This window comes from Macrobrachium nipponense, chromosome 47, assembly GCF_015104395.2.
Source record: "Macrobrachium nipponense isolate FS-2020 chromosome 47, ASM1510439v2, whole genome shotgun sequence".
Taxonomy (NCBI): domain Eukaryota; kingdom Metazoa; phylum Arthropoda; class Malacostraca; order Decapoda; family Palaemonidae; genus Macrobrachium; species Macrobrachium nipponense.
The window spans coordinates 34,412,517-34,426,613 of NC_087222.1; the positions used below are offsets into that span (position 1 = coordinate 34,412,517).

The following is a 14,097-nucleotide window of genomic DNA, read 5'->3' on the forward strand; positions in this document are numbered from 1 at the left end:
TGGTTTTGTCACGAACACCATTTCACTTTATATTTACCGAAATTCATTTCGCCTAAATATAATTGCTCGAGCATATCTTTTATGCTCGGTAGTTCTAGCCGAACGCATTCCTTCGTGGAATAATGGATTACCTGGCAACTCAGGATGACGAGTCAGCGAGAGCTCAGGCCTCAACTACTGCGTATTGAACTGCCTGATAGCAGCTCAGTATCAGCTGGGCCTCCGATATGCACGGTCATGTATGTCTCTCTCTCCCCTGCTTTGATTGACTACCGAACCGTAGCTCTGCCCAACAATCATGGACTTAGGTCTCTGATTAACGGGGATTCTCGCAATAATGAAGGACCATCTACTGCTGTGACGCTAGATTCCCTCGCCTTCGACATTGCGAGAATTTTCAACAGAGATATCTCTTGGACTCTTTCATCTTTCTGTTTACCGCACGGTAACAGAAGTCTGTACAAGTCTCCCGCTGCATCGCACTGCGATAATGCGAATGATTTTGCAGACATCTGAGTTTGTCTTCAAAATATCTCGTATTTGTAGGTGTACAATTGTTCATTGTTCAACCCGAATTACGAGATGTGTCAGAAGACATCGCCTACTATCCGACCAGACAGCTCTACTTCCAAAATGTTCAGCCCATGAGAAGCAGTTCTTCAGGCGGCTTTCCCCTGTGTTTTCATTACTGAAGAACGCCCCGCTTTCATTGCAACTACGACTTCTCACCGGACAGCAATGAAATAGCGGTTAGCGTTTTCAGTCATTTGTAAGCACAGGTTATGAATCTTGAGAATCCCTCTCTCGATTCATCTGTGAAGAAAAAAACGTAGGTTGCATTCAATACTCTACCTTCGTCTTCAACGGTACATAGTGTTGTTTCTCCTTAGCTGAGATTCAACAACCATGAGATGTTTTACCTTCAGGGACCTCGGTCTCTAGAAGGCAATTGACTTTCGCCTGTTGGGACATGCCTTAAGAGAATCATCACCTCGCTGTCCGGCATTGGTGACAAAACAAATACATTATTTGTTTGGTCTCTCGGCATAACCCTTTAAAGGCGAAGGTCACGTGACTTACTCGGATGCTTTGACAACTTGCCTCCTACCGAACGCAGTCAGTCGGCAGCTGTCAGAGCGCCCGAGTCAGTTACGAAACTACGCTGTTGACTTAGTTCGGTTGTTACAGAGCAATCATTACTTCGTTTTAATAGCTTGTCACAGTACCCATGGAGTGTCGGTGTCCTATCCACTACCCGAGAACTTCGCTGCATGGGGATAGGAGGATGCGAGAGACTTCGTGGCAAACGGACAGACCAGTATGGGTACTGGACATCACCGAAGTAGAGAAGAGGGATAGGTCATGCGACTATTTCCTTCTTTTCCTCTGAGGAACTGCATGACTTCTCCTGCGAAGTCAAGCATCCAGGGGATGGGGATCCGTGACGCTCGATTTCGTACCGAAACTTCGTAGCGAAGACTCAGAACCTTCGGTCCCTGACGATTGGTTCGAGTCGTTCACAATCCCCTCCCTAATGGACTTCATTCCCCGCCTTCGATGCGAAGGAGATGCTGCCTTGTCCGCAAGAACTTCTCCGTGGCGTAGGTAACTGAAGGCAGGGGTCTGGTCAACCAGACCACATGCCCTTCCTTCTACCTTCGGGATATTGCACACAGGTCCTTGGATCTTTTTCCTTGGGACCCGTGGTGGCTGCTCAACACGTTGTGTAGCGAACCCAGACCCTCGCAGGCTGAACAGCATCGAGTCCTGGTGTGACCATAAAGAATGGATGAGTGAATGAGAGTGTGACTGGCTCCTCTTCCCATCTTTTTCTTCCCCTCTACCTGTGGTTAGAGGGACACGGTCGTCACCCTGCTGGATAAGGACAAGATGCAGGTGAGCTACTCAACAGAGCCCCATCCTATCCCTTTCACTATGGATAGGAGCGTATATCCACCACTTCCTCCAACAAGGGGGAGGAAGTGGATGCCAGCTTGAGACAACCCATACTTTATGTTGCCTCTTGCAAACAGGAACAAGTTCTTAGATTGGCTGAGGTAACGAAGAGATACGTATTGCCTCCTCTTCTTAGTACTCGGCCCAGAGGTCTGACCATTGATCCTGCGGTGCACACCCCGATCAATCGGACAGAGGCTGGATCCCTCCCTCGCTCTTACGACCAGGGAGGCATTCCAGGGATTGGACGAACACCATCTGTTCATCAAAAGACTCAGATTCCTCCCACCAAGAAGTGAGTCTTCCTATTGTTAAAGGACCGATGGTTTGGTTTGTATACGTATCGGAACAAATGACAATTTGTCGAAAATTGCATTTTTCCTAACTATACAAACCTGAGGTCCTTTACATATAGTCCCTCCTCATGCCACCCCTCACTCTGCGTATTTTGCATGGGCCAAAAGCAAAAGTGATTTGTTTACCGCGCGGCGCGCGACTGTCGGACAAGCAGTTAACTACCGTTCTCCCCTTGTTCGAAGCTTACGACCGTTCCAGCTGCCGCTAGCTACTTCCTATTGTTAAAGGACCTCAGGTAATGTATAGTTAGGATAAATGCAATTTTCGACAAATTGTCATTTTTGCATATTGCCAATTCAGGTGCTATAATGTTTTCTGTAGCCCAATGAAATTGAAGAAGAAAGCGTTATTTTGGTAATTATGTGAGCGGGATAGTTCACAAAGCCACTCTGTTTGAATATTTTTGGATGCAGAAACTTCACTCACATTGTGAATTTGTAATTTGTTCCGATACGTAATACAAACCATCGGTCCTTTAACAATAGAAGTAGCTAGCGGCAGCTGGAACGGTCGTAAGCTTCGAACAAGGGAGGGAGAACGGTAGTTAACTGCTTGTCCGACAGTCGCGCGCCGCGCGCCTGGGAGGTAAACAAATCACTTTTGCTTTCGGCCGCGGGTGTGAAGGACGTGTTCATCATCGCTCTCTGCCTGCTTCATCGTCGTATGCTTGTTTTATATTGTGTTTTCTACTAATGGTTTTGTTTGACTTGAAAATGAAAACTGTAAGTACACTGTTTTCATTTTCATTACTTAATTATGAACCAACATGGAGCTATCGCCGTAGATGCGGCGATTTCCTCTCTCTTTCATGAATTGAACCCTTGAATTATGTCTCGGTGCCGAGGCGGGCGCGCTCGCGCCGAGTCATGTATTTTGGGCGAAAGTGTGTAATTGAAAAATGTAAGTACTTTTTTCATTATATTTTTGCCCTGTGCGTTCGTTACCGAGAGCGTGATTGCGCTCGGCACGAGCCTTTTATTTTGTATGATAAAATGCAATGAAAGTGGATTCGCAATACAGTATTCTTTTAATTTTCATTTATTTATTTGCATAAATTTAATTTGGATCAATTTTCGCTCTTACCCGGGAATTGATCCTTACGATTATTTTCTGTGAAAGTGAAATCGCAAGTGCAGTATTCTGTTTCATTTTCATATATATTTTATGATAGCATCATATTATTTGGATCAAGTTTCCGTTCTTACCCGGGAATTGATCTTTTCTTTAAGTTCTATGAAGTGAATCGCAAGGGCAGTATTCTGTTTCATTTTCATATTACTTTTCACTGCTGTGCGGGGGTAGGGGAAGCGAAGGTCTGCCAGGAAGTCGTCGGAAAGCTCTCCCGCGACTCCCTTGGTATCCGATTCTTCGTCTTCCTTCCTGCCCCCGCCTCAGCTTCGTTGTATTTTGTATTTGGGTCTTCTTGCGTCGGGGTGGGGCATGTCTTCCCCCGTGCGTGAGGGAACCCTCTTACTAATCTATCTATGCTACCGCAGGTGCTACATCCGTGGGAGACAACCTTGGACAGGTATGGACCACCCGGCGGCAGGGCGTGCCTAGCATCCACGGGCGCTGCAGCATCTAGCGAGGTCTGGGGCGGTCTCCACTACTACCACGGCCGCTTATTGCTGCTCCCCCCCCTTCCTGGTCTACACTCCCCATACTGTGTCGGTGACGCCGTCTGCCGCTACTAGGGCCGCCGCCGTACTGAGGGGGGGTTGCCGCCGCCACCTGTTTTCTTCGTGTTGCCTGCCCCAGACTTCCGCTGTTCCAGCAGCTCGCCCCTGGACCGGCCGCCAGTACCCAGGTTCCGCTGGCTGCCGATGATTTCTACGAGCGCGATCGCTGGGGGCCTGCCGTTACCTGCCGCTGATGTGTTCCCCCTTCTGTTGGCTTGGCTGTTCCCTTCTGTGTCTACCGCTGCCGCTGTTCCTGCCGCTCCTGAGCTGGTTGCTGTTCCTGTCGCTCCTGGTTCCTGAGCCTGTCCATGCTGGTCCTGCCCACGGTGTGTCTTCCCCAGTCCCAGGTCCTTCCGGACAGGTGCAGTCGGGCCGTGTTGCTTCGGCAATAGCCCCGGCTCCGGCCTGGATGGAGGGGACCTGACGACTGTCCTGCGTGAGCTGACGAGGAAGAGGAAGAAGAGGAAGCTGTCATCTTCGTCTTCATCGTCTGCTGCTGCTCTTCCCCTCGACTTCTAAGGCCCATAAGCCGAAGAAGAAGAAGGCTGCCTTCCCCCCTAAGAAGTCTCTTCGGGAACTTCTAAGGGCCCGTCCCACCCCGGATGGACGGGGTCCTTCTGCTGGTCCTCTGCTCCTTCGGGAGCGGGGCCCGTCTCCCCTTCCGTAAGGAAGAGATAGACGGGGACCAGAGGAGTATCGGTTTAGCACTGGTACTTCCTCGCCTGGTGCTAGCGGCGATGCGCTACGCCAGGTTCCGGCTCGGTCTCTCATTCGCGAGAGATCCCGAGTGTACGTTCTCCCTCGGGAGACCGTGCAGCCAAGTTTCGGCGCCAGAGTTCGCTCGGCGCCAAGACGCGGCACGGAGCAGAAGGCTGGTGAGAGCCGCTCAGGCGACTCTCGCCAGGCCAGCGGCCGCTCTTGCAGCGACCAGCTGGTAACCCGGGTTTTCCACCCTAAGAAGGCTCCTTCGGGACCTTCTAAGGGCCCGTCTCGCTCCGGCGATTCGGGGAGCTCTTCTGCTGGTCCTCCTGCTCCCTCGGGAACAGGGCCCGTCTCTTCTTCTACCAAGGAGAAGAAGACGGGGACCAGAGAAGTACAGCTTCGGCTGGCACTTCATCGCCTGGTTCTAGTGGTTCTGCCGCTAAACCAGGATCCGCCTCGGCTTCTTGTTAGCGAGAAGTACTGAGTGGACGGTCTCCCGGCCGCGGGAGACCGTCCAGCCAAAGTCTTGACACCCCAGCTCGCTCGCCGTCAAGACCGAAGCGCCGAGCAGAAGACTGGCGAGAGTCGTCGCCAGGCCAGTGGACGCTCTCGCAGCGACCAGCTGGCTGCTCGGGTTGACTGACGGTCCGCTGACCAGCCACGGGTTGAGGCGAGGAAGGGGTCCCCCGCGGCCGTCGGTACCAGCCACGGCTGGTAACCAGCGGCTCGACGCGCCGAGAGGGAGGACGCTCGCCGGTCTCACCGCGACAGCGAGCCTAGCAGGTCACCTGACCGCCGCTCCCATTGGGACCGGGCGGAGACGGTAACCAGCAACAGCTCGCCTGACGCTAGAGATCAGCGTCGACGTTCTCAGCCGAGCCTCTCGCCCCAGGCGAGCGGCAAGGCTCGATCGCCACCGCGGGTTGACGATCAGCAGCAGCCCTCCAAGCACGCTGGTCCTGCCAGCGAGCTAGGGGGGAGCGTCAGGTCTGCCTCTCCTGTACCTTCAACCTCCTCGGGCTACACCGGGAGGAGCGAGGTACCTATGAGTGATCGCGAGAGGTGCGCCGCTCGCGATCCCGCTATGACGCCGTATGGACCAGGCACGGTTGTAGGACGACCAGGACATACGCGCAAGTAGCTGGAGGCGACCGTCAGGGGTCTGCCGCTGTTCCTCCTTCTGAAGGAGGAGTATCTCGGGATCTGTTCTTGCTGGAGGGACTGGACGGTCCTCACTTCCGCAAGACGCGGTTACTCCCGAGATACAGAGGAATTTGCAGAAGTCATTAAGCTGGTTCGTCAGCATAATGACCTTGCGGAAGGATTGCCGCTCCCACCCAGCAGAGCCCACGTCTCTGCTCGAGTCGTTTTGGGGCCCGAGAGGGAACCCAAACCGACGGTGGGTCTGCCGCGATCGGAGCTTGCCGATTCTGTCTCGAACCAGTCTCTCTCGTCTCCGGACAAGAAGGCTCTCTCAGTTCTGGCCGGTCGATCAAGCTACTTCCACCTCCTCTACTGCGACAGCGGCGTTTCTACGTGTCTTCGGACACCGTATTTAAATACTCCTTCGGTCCTCCTGAGAGGTTTCAACCTCGAACGAGGACTGGAATGAGTCGAGGACGGTATCGGCTCTCTCCTGTCAGGTGTCGATCAGCCCCACCCAGACGACGTTCACAGTGGCGGCAGACCCTTACCTAGAGTGAGAGTTCGTAACCCTCCGCGGGAAAACGTTTTCTCCTGACAATACGTTTTCCCAGACTCTGAGAGGCCATCGCCGCAAGGCGATGGCTGCTCCTACTCTTCTCCAACTGCTAGTTCCACTGCGAAGGCGAGCGAGTATCCAATTCCTCCCCCATTCCCTCTCTCCTTACGGCTACGAGGGAAAAGGGGGAGGGATCCTACAGAGATTTCTCTGTAGGATCCCACGTTGGGGACTGCGCTACCGGGGGGTACCTCGGGTCCTACTGACGTAAGCCCCGGTCGTTGAGGAGGGATCCTGCCCCATTCTCGATTTCTATGGGAATCGAGAGGACCACCAGCCGATATCGTTTGACGAATTCGGTGGGGGTTTCGCAGACTGCTTAGAATTCTACGGAATTTCTAGCGCATTCAGAGTGTTCGAGTTTTTTACGATCTCCAAACACTTACGCGAGACCACGGTCCAAAGTGAGCGAGACGAGAATCCCCGATATGTTACACGATAATCGGGAACCTCGCCTATGCTCGAATTCCTGGAATTTCTAGCATTGGGAAGAAGACTGCTGCTGAAAGAAACTATCTCACAGTAGGCGACCAACCTGGAATAGAGAAGATCGGACGGGAATATCCAGTTTGGCTTGAACTATCGTCTTAGTATTCTGTTCACCATTGAAGCTTTCCTTCGAGGAAGACTTCTCCTTCACTCTCTTTGATAGAGATCGAAGGTGGTCGATCTCCAATCCTTTTTTGTTTTCTTGAAGGAAAGAATTTAGGATGGAGATCGTTGTTCAGAATCCTACAAATATACTACGTATATTAACCTCGCGACATGATTCTACTAAGCAGTTGAATTGTCCGAGGGGTAGGCGCATATCCTAGTTAATCTATGGATTGCGACTTAGAAGAGAAGTATTCTAATTGAACTGCAACTCGGGGTTGCCTGCAACCTCCCAGGAGTTTTCAGTTTCAATTTTATATACTTATGGTTTTGTCACGACAACACCATTTCAACTTTTATATTTACCGAAATTCGTTTCGCCTAAATATAATTGCTCGAGCATATCTTTTATGCTCGGTAGTTCTAGCCGAACGCATTCCTTCGTGGAATAATGGATTACCTGGCAACTCAGGATGACGAGTCAGCGAGAGCTCAGGCTCAACTACTGCGTATTGAAACTGCCTGATAGCAGCTCAGTATCAGCTGGGCCTACGAGATGCACGGTTTTTAGTTATGTCTCTCTCTCCCCTGCTTTGATTGACTACCGACCGTATCTCTGCCCAACAATCATGGACTTAGGTCTCTGATTAACGGGGATTCTCGCAATAATGAAGGACCATCTACTGCTGTGACGCTAGATTCCATCGCCTTCGACATTGCGAGAATTTTCAACAGAGATATCTCTTGGACTTTTTTTTTCTGTTTACCGCACGGTAACAGAAGTCTGTACAAAGTCTCCCGCTGCATCGCACTGCGATAATGCGAATGATTTTGTAGACATCTGAGTTTGTCTTCAAAATATCTCGTATTCGTAGGTGTACAATTGTTCATTGTTCAACCCGAATTACAGGATGTGTCAGAAGACATCGCCTACTCTCCGACCTGACAGCTCTACTTCCAAATGTTCAGCCCATGAGAAGCAGTTCTTCAGGCGGCTTTCCCGTGTTTTCATTACTAAAAAACTGAAAACCGCCCCGCTTTCATTGCAACTACGACTTCTCACCGGACAGCAATGAAATAGCGGTTAGCGTTTTCAGTCATTTGTAAGCACAGGTTATGAATCTTGAGAATCCTTCTCTCGATTCGTCTGTGAAGCCAGTAGGTTGCATTCAATATCTACCTTCGTCTTCAATGGTAAATAGTGTTGTTTCTCCTTAGCTGAGATTCAATAACCATGAGATGTTTTTGCCTTCAGGGACCTCGGTCTCTAGAAGGCAATTGACTTTCGCCTGTTTTGGGCATATGCCTTAAGAGAATCATCACCTCACTGTCCGGCATTGGTGACAAAACAAATACATTATTTGTTTGTCCTTCTCGGCATAACCCTTTAAAGGCAAGGTCTCGTGACTTACTCGGATGCTTTGACAACTTGCCTCCTACCGAACGCAGTCAGTCGGCAGTGCTGTTGACTTAGTTCGGTTGTTACAGAGCAATCATTACTTCGTTTTAATAGCTTGTCACAGCACCCATACCATCGACACCCACCATGGAGTGTCGGTGTCCTATCCACTACCGAGAACTTCGCTGCATGGGGATAGGAGGATCGAGAGACTTCGTGGCAAAACGGACAGACCACCAGTATGGGTACTGGACATCACCGAAGTAAGAAGAGGGATGGTCCATGCGACTATTTCCTTCTTTTCCTCTGAGGAACTGCATGACTTCTGCGAAGTCAAGCATCCAGGGGATGGGGATCCGTGACGCTCGATTTCGTACTGAACTTCGTAGCGAAGACTCAGAACCCTTCGGTCCCTGACGATTGGTTCGAGTCGTTCACAATCCCCTCCCTAATGGACTTCACCGCCTTCGAAGGAAATGCTGCCTTGTCCGCAAGAACTTCTCCGTGGCGCAGGTACTGAAGGCAGGGGTCTGGTCCAACCAGACCACACGCCCTTCCTTCTACCTTCGGGATATTGCCCACAGGTCCTTGGATCTTTTTCCTTGGGACCCGTGGTGGCTGCTCAACACGTTGTGTAGCGAACCCAGACCCTCGCAGGCTGAACAGCATCGAGTCCTGGTGTGACCGTAAGAATGGATGAGTGAATGAGAGTGTGACTGGCTCCTCTTCCCATCTCTTTTCCCCTCTACCTGTGGTTAGAGGGACACGGTCGTCACCCTGCTGGATAAGGACAAGATGCAGGTGAGCTACTCAACAGAGCCCCATCCTATCCCTTTCACTAGGGATAGGAGCGTATATCCACCACTTCCTCCAACAAGGGGGAGGAAGTGGATGCCAGCTTGAGACAACCCATACTTTATGTTGCCTCTTGCAAACAGGAACAAGTTCTTGTATGCTGGTACGAAGAGATACGCTTGCCTCTCTCTTAGTACTCGGCCCAGAGGTCTGACCATTGATCCTGCGGTGCACACCCCGATCAATTGGACAGAGGCTTGGATCCCTCCCTCGCTCTTACGACCAGGGAGGCATTCCAGGGATGGACGAACACCAGTCTGTTCATCAAAAGACTCAGATTCCTCCCACCAAGAAGTGAGTCTTCCTATTGTTAAAGGACCGATGGTTTGTATTACGTATCGGAACAAATGACAATTTGTCGAAAATTGCATTTTTCCTAACTATACAAACCTGAGGTCCTTTACAATATAGTCCTCCTCATGCCACCCCTACATCTGCGTATTTTGCATGTGCCAAAAGCAAAAGTGATTTGTTTACCTCCCAGTCGCGCGGCGCGCGACTGTCAGACAAGCAGTTAACTACCATTCTCCCCTTGTTCGAAGCTTACGACCGTTCCAGCTGCCGCTAGCTACTTCCTATTGTTTTTTAAAGGACGCCTCAGGTGTTTTTGTATAGTTAGGAAAAATGCAATTTTCGACAAATTGTCATTTTACTAAGATTTCAGATTATTTGAATGCCTGGATATTTTAAATATTTTGAAGCTTTGTCCTTTGTCCATTATTAGGGAAAGGTTTCGTACATTCCTCAACAACCTTGGCTTTGGAGTGGCAGTGGCCAAGGAGAACATAGTTTGGGGGTCGGAGCCAACAAAGAACTGGTACACGAGTGTCGTAATGGCCTGCGCTCTTTCGGAAGACTTCGATACCTTCGTAGCAGGAGATCAGACTGAAATTGGAGACAAGGTGATCATGTATTTTAAAAGTGATTTTAAGTAGAGGTAATGTGAAGAAGGCACAGAATTTTTATTTGTTTCATAGAAAAGAGTAGCCTTGAGATCTATGTGCATATAGCTGAAGAATTAAGTCAGAGTAACATGGAAGTTTAGTGCCTCAGTGGCGTATTCGGTATGGTGTTGGCCTGCCACCTCAGTGGACGTGAGTTTGATTCTCGGGCATTCCATTGAGGAGTTAGAGATGTGTATTTCTGGTGACAGAAGTTCACTCTCGACGTGGTTCAGAAGTCATGTAAAGCCATTGGTCCCGTTGCTGAATAACTGCTGGTTCCATGCAGCGTAAAAACACCATACAAACAAACAAGCAAACAAACATGGAAGTTTGTTTATGTATTGTACTATATGGGATAAGAAGATGATGCAGATGCTAATTTTCCTTTATTGTTTATCAGGTTGGAGCAAGCATTTTGCTTTGCAGTAAAAGTATGGTGTCTAAATATTGAAAGTCAGTCATAATACTCTTGTGTGTGATTTGCAGGGTGTCAATCTCAGTGGCGGTCAGAGGCAGAGGGTCTGCATCGCAAGAGCTGTGGCCTGCGATGCCGACATAATCCTGCTTGACGATTCACTCAGTGCTGTGGACTCGTCCGTTAGTCGACAGATATTTAAGAATGTCATCGGACCTCAAGGTCTACTGAAGGAGAAAGTAAGTCACGTGAGCAATATTATCCTAACTATAGACTGATTAGAGAGATATATATTTTTTGTTTGGGATCATTACTTTTAGATTTATTTTGCCAAAGCTAATTAGTCCTGATTCCAGATACACTGGTCCATGTTAATGATTTGTCCATCAGTGGGAGGCCAAGATTGGCGTAGGATGAAATATGTCATAGCAAGTTGGATAGCTGAATTGAAATGAACCAACATGAATGGGTAAAAACTAAAAGAAGATATATACTTTAAAGATTTAAATAAAAATGGTGTGGTTAAAAGAATTACACAAGGAAATGCTCATTGAAAAATTAAGATATACAAAAGAGGCTCTGTGATATGGTAGCCACTGATGAAAAGACAAGTTAAAAAGCTTTATGGATATTCTGCCTCATTGAGCCAAAAGAATTGGAGATTTTAGATACTGGTTTGTCTCATAGATGCTTTTAGTAGGAAAAAATAGTGTACATTTAGGAAACTGATCAGATATCACCATTCATTTCTGGAAATTTGACTTTGTACTGTATATGCACACTTAAAAGTTCTCATCCAAAGTCTTACCCTACGTGCACTCTAGTACTGTACCTTTCAATGTCATATTTTTCCTTATAGCGTTTTTAACAAAGTGTATACTCTCTTTCCCACAGACCAGGTTGTTTGTAACGCACTCCCTGTCACTGTTACAAGAAGTCGATATGATTGTTGTGATGCAGGATGGTTGCATTGTTGAGAAAGGCACTTACATGCAACTTCTCGGAGATGAATTTTCTCATTATTTGATACAGAATGGCAGCGTCAGTTTCTCCGTTGGTACAGAAGGTAAGCTAATTTGTTCTTGGATTAGATAACGTACTTGTAAACATTCACAAAAAGTTGTTAAGAATTTATCAGTAAAAGGATAAGTTAGACATTGGTTATTCGGAACAAATGTAAAGGTGTTTCATGGCTTGATAAAGACACAATCAAGAACACACACACTGGAAGATTTCATTTGTAATCAAGTTAGTAATATTTACATATTTGATATACTACATCAATAAAAGGCTAAGCATAACTTAATAGGAATGTAAAGTAAACAGGTAGGAATGAACTTAGCTTAACATATCGAACTCATGGAGCAGCAGTCAGGTTTTGGATGGACATCTTTTTACATTTCTGTAATTATGGTAATCATTGTTTTTTTTTATGCTGCCGGTAACCTAACTAATATTTAAATTTATCAAGAGCAGATATTTGTGTTGGTAGCAAGATTTATAAGTGAGACACATTGCAAAGGTGATATTCACCAACAGAATTTTTATACATTTGAAAAAGAGGAGAACCTACACTTCCCCATGGAAATCTGACAGATTGTGTTTGACAGCATCACAAAAGAAGCCTTGAATTTTGTAATTGCTCTTGTCCATTCTTTAGGACAATAGAACCTGCAAACTCCTTTATCAGTAGAAACCTTAGGAACATGCTCAATAACACTCCTATGGCAATGAGGTAGTTCTCTGCGTTGCATTCCTCCATCCTTGAAGGAGACAGGACAGGTTCCCATCAGTAGCAGAAGGGCGAGATGGGAATAAAAATGGTATCCTATGTTGTGGTTACAATAACAAAATACACATTAAGAATCTACGTGAAGAGGTACTCCAAGCTAATGTCTTCTGCTCTGCAGTTTGCATTTAGCTGCGTCCATTCCCCATGATCTAATCATTGGCCACCTTACGGGCATTGCATAAAACAGCTTAGGAATGTTCTAACTTTGTTCGAAGTAACAGCTCATAAGAAAAATTATGATTTTTAATTTTAGTTTTGGATATTTTGATTAGAAATTTTATCGGTGTATTTTAGTGGACGTAGCCAGTAACATTAATTCTTCATTCCTTTTCATGAACCTGAATGGTGAAGTGAGTGGTCAGACCCATCGGGCATTGAGGGCCCCACCCTCCCACCAAGAGGGTCAAGACAAAATTGGGTAAGTCATGTTCTGGAGATACTGTGGGTAGTTGCATCTTCTTAAAAACCCTCACATCAGAGAATAACCCTCACTCAGTGGCAAACTGTTTCCAATCACACCAGTTAGAGAGGTCCTGAAGAGAGAGTCTTGCCTCAACACCAGCAAAGTATAAGCTGGGAATGCACGTTAGAATGTTTATAATTCAAGGTCTATAAGGTTGTGTGACTGGGAACTAATTATGATAAATGAGTTGTGTAAAAACAGATTCGTCTTTTTCATACAGAAGCAGTGTATTTGCAGTACGTTTTTGTCATGATAAAAGTCGATATCTTTTAAAATATAGAAATTGTTGCATCATTCTAGCGCTGTCATTTTCTTTACATTTTTGTTATCCCTTTTCAAGATTAGATAGTATGTACTTTATGAAGGATAGTAAAGGGGTTTGCACATTGTATTTGCACATGAAAGTTTGTTTCAGAATAATCACATACTCTTAGGCGCTTTTTGAAGATGTTTTAAAAATTAGCAGCATAATAGTACTACTGCATACAGGCAGTCCCTGGGTTACGACGGGTTCGGCTTACGACGTTCCGAGGCTAAGACACTTTTCAATTATATTCATCAGAAATTATTTCCAAGGTTATGACACCTACAAACGCTGATCTAGTAGAAGAAATATGACACCAAAAAATGCAAAATAATCAATATTTGAAGGTTTTTTTGATGAAAAATGCCATAACAATGTTATTGTTAGTATACAATAAGGTTTTGTACATACTTACCTGGCAGATATATACTTAGCTTTACGTCTCTGACGTCACGACAGAATTCAAAACTCGCGGCACACGCAACAGGTAGGTCAGGTGATTTACCTTACCCGCCGCTGGGTGGCGGCTGTAAGAACCAATCTCCCTTTCCAGTCAGAATTTTTTCTCTTCTTCTACCTGTCTCCTGAGGGGAGGCTGGGAGGGCCATCAATCGTATATATCTGCCAGGTAAGTATGTACAAAACCTTATTGTATACTAACAATAACATTTTTGTACATGAACTTTCCTGTCAGATATATACTTAGCTGATTGACACCCTTGGTGGAGGGAAAGAGACAGCAATATTAACATGGAAAAAAGGGGGAAACAACACCTGTTGTAGGATGTAAAATACAACCGCTTGGTTCTTTACCTGTTTAGGCAGAAGACTTCATAGTTACTGTCTATTAGTCTGCGTTGCCTGAAGAGCTTCAG

General features: G+C 47.1%; 1 pseudogene; it reads left to right on the forward strand.

Moving 5' to 3' along the window:
* LOC135204638 (multidrug resistance-associated protein 1-like) overlaps positions 1 to 14,097 on the forward strand; it is a 93,792-nt pseudogene that overhangs the window by 18,842 nt on the left and 60,853 nt on the right.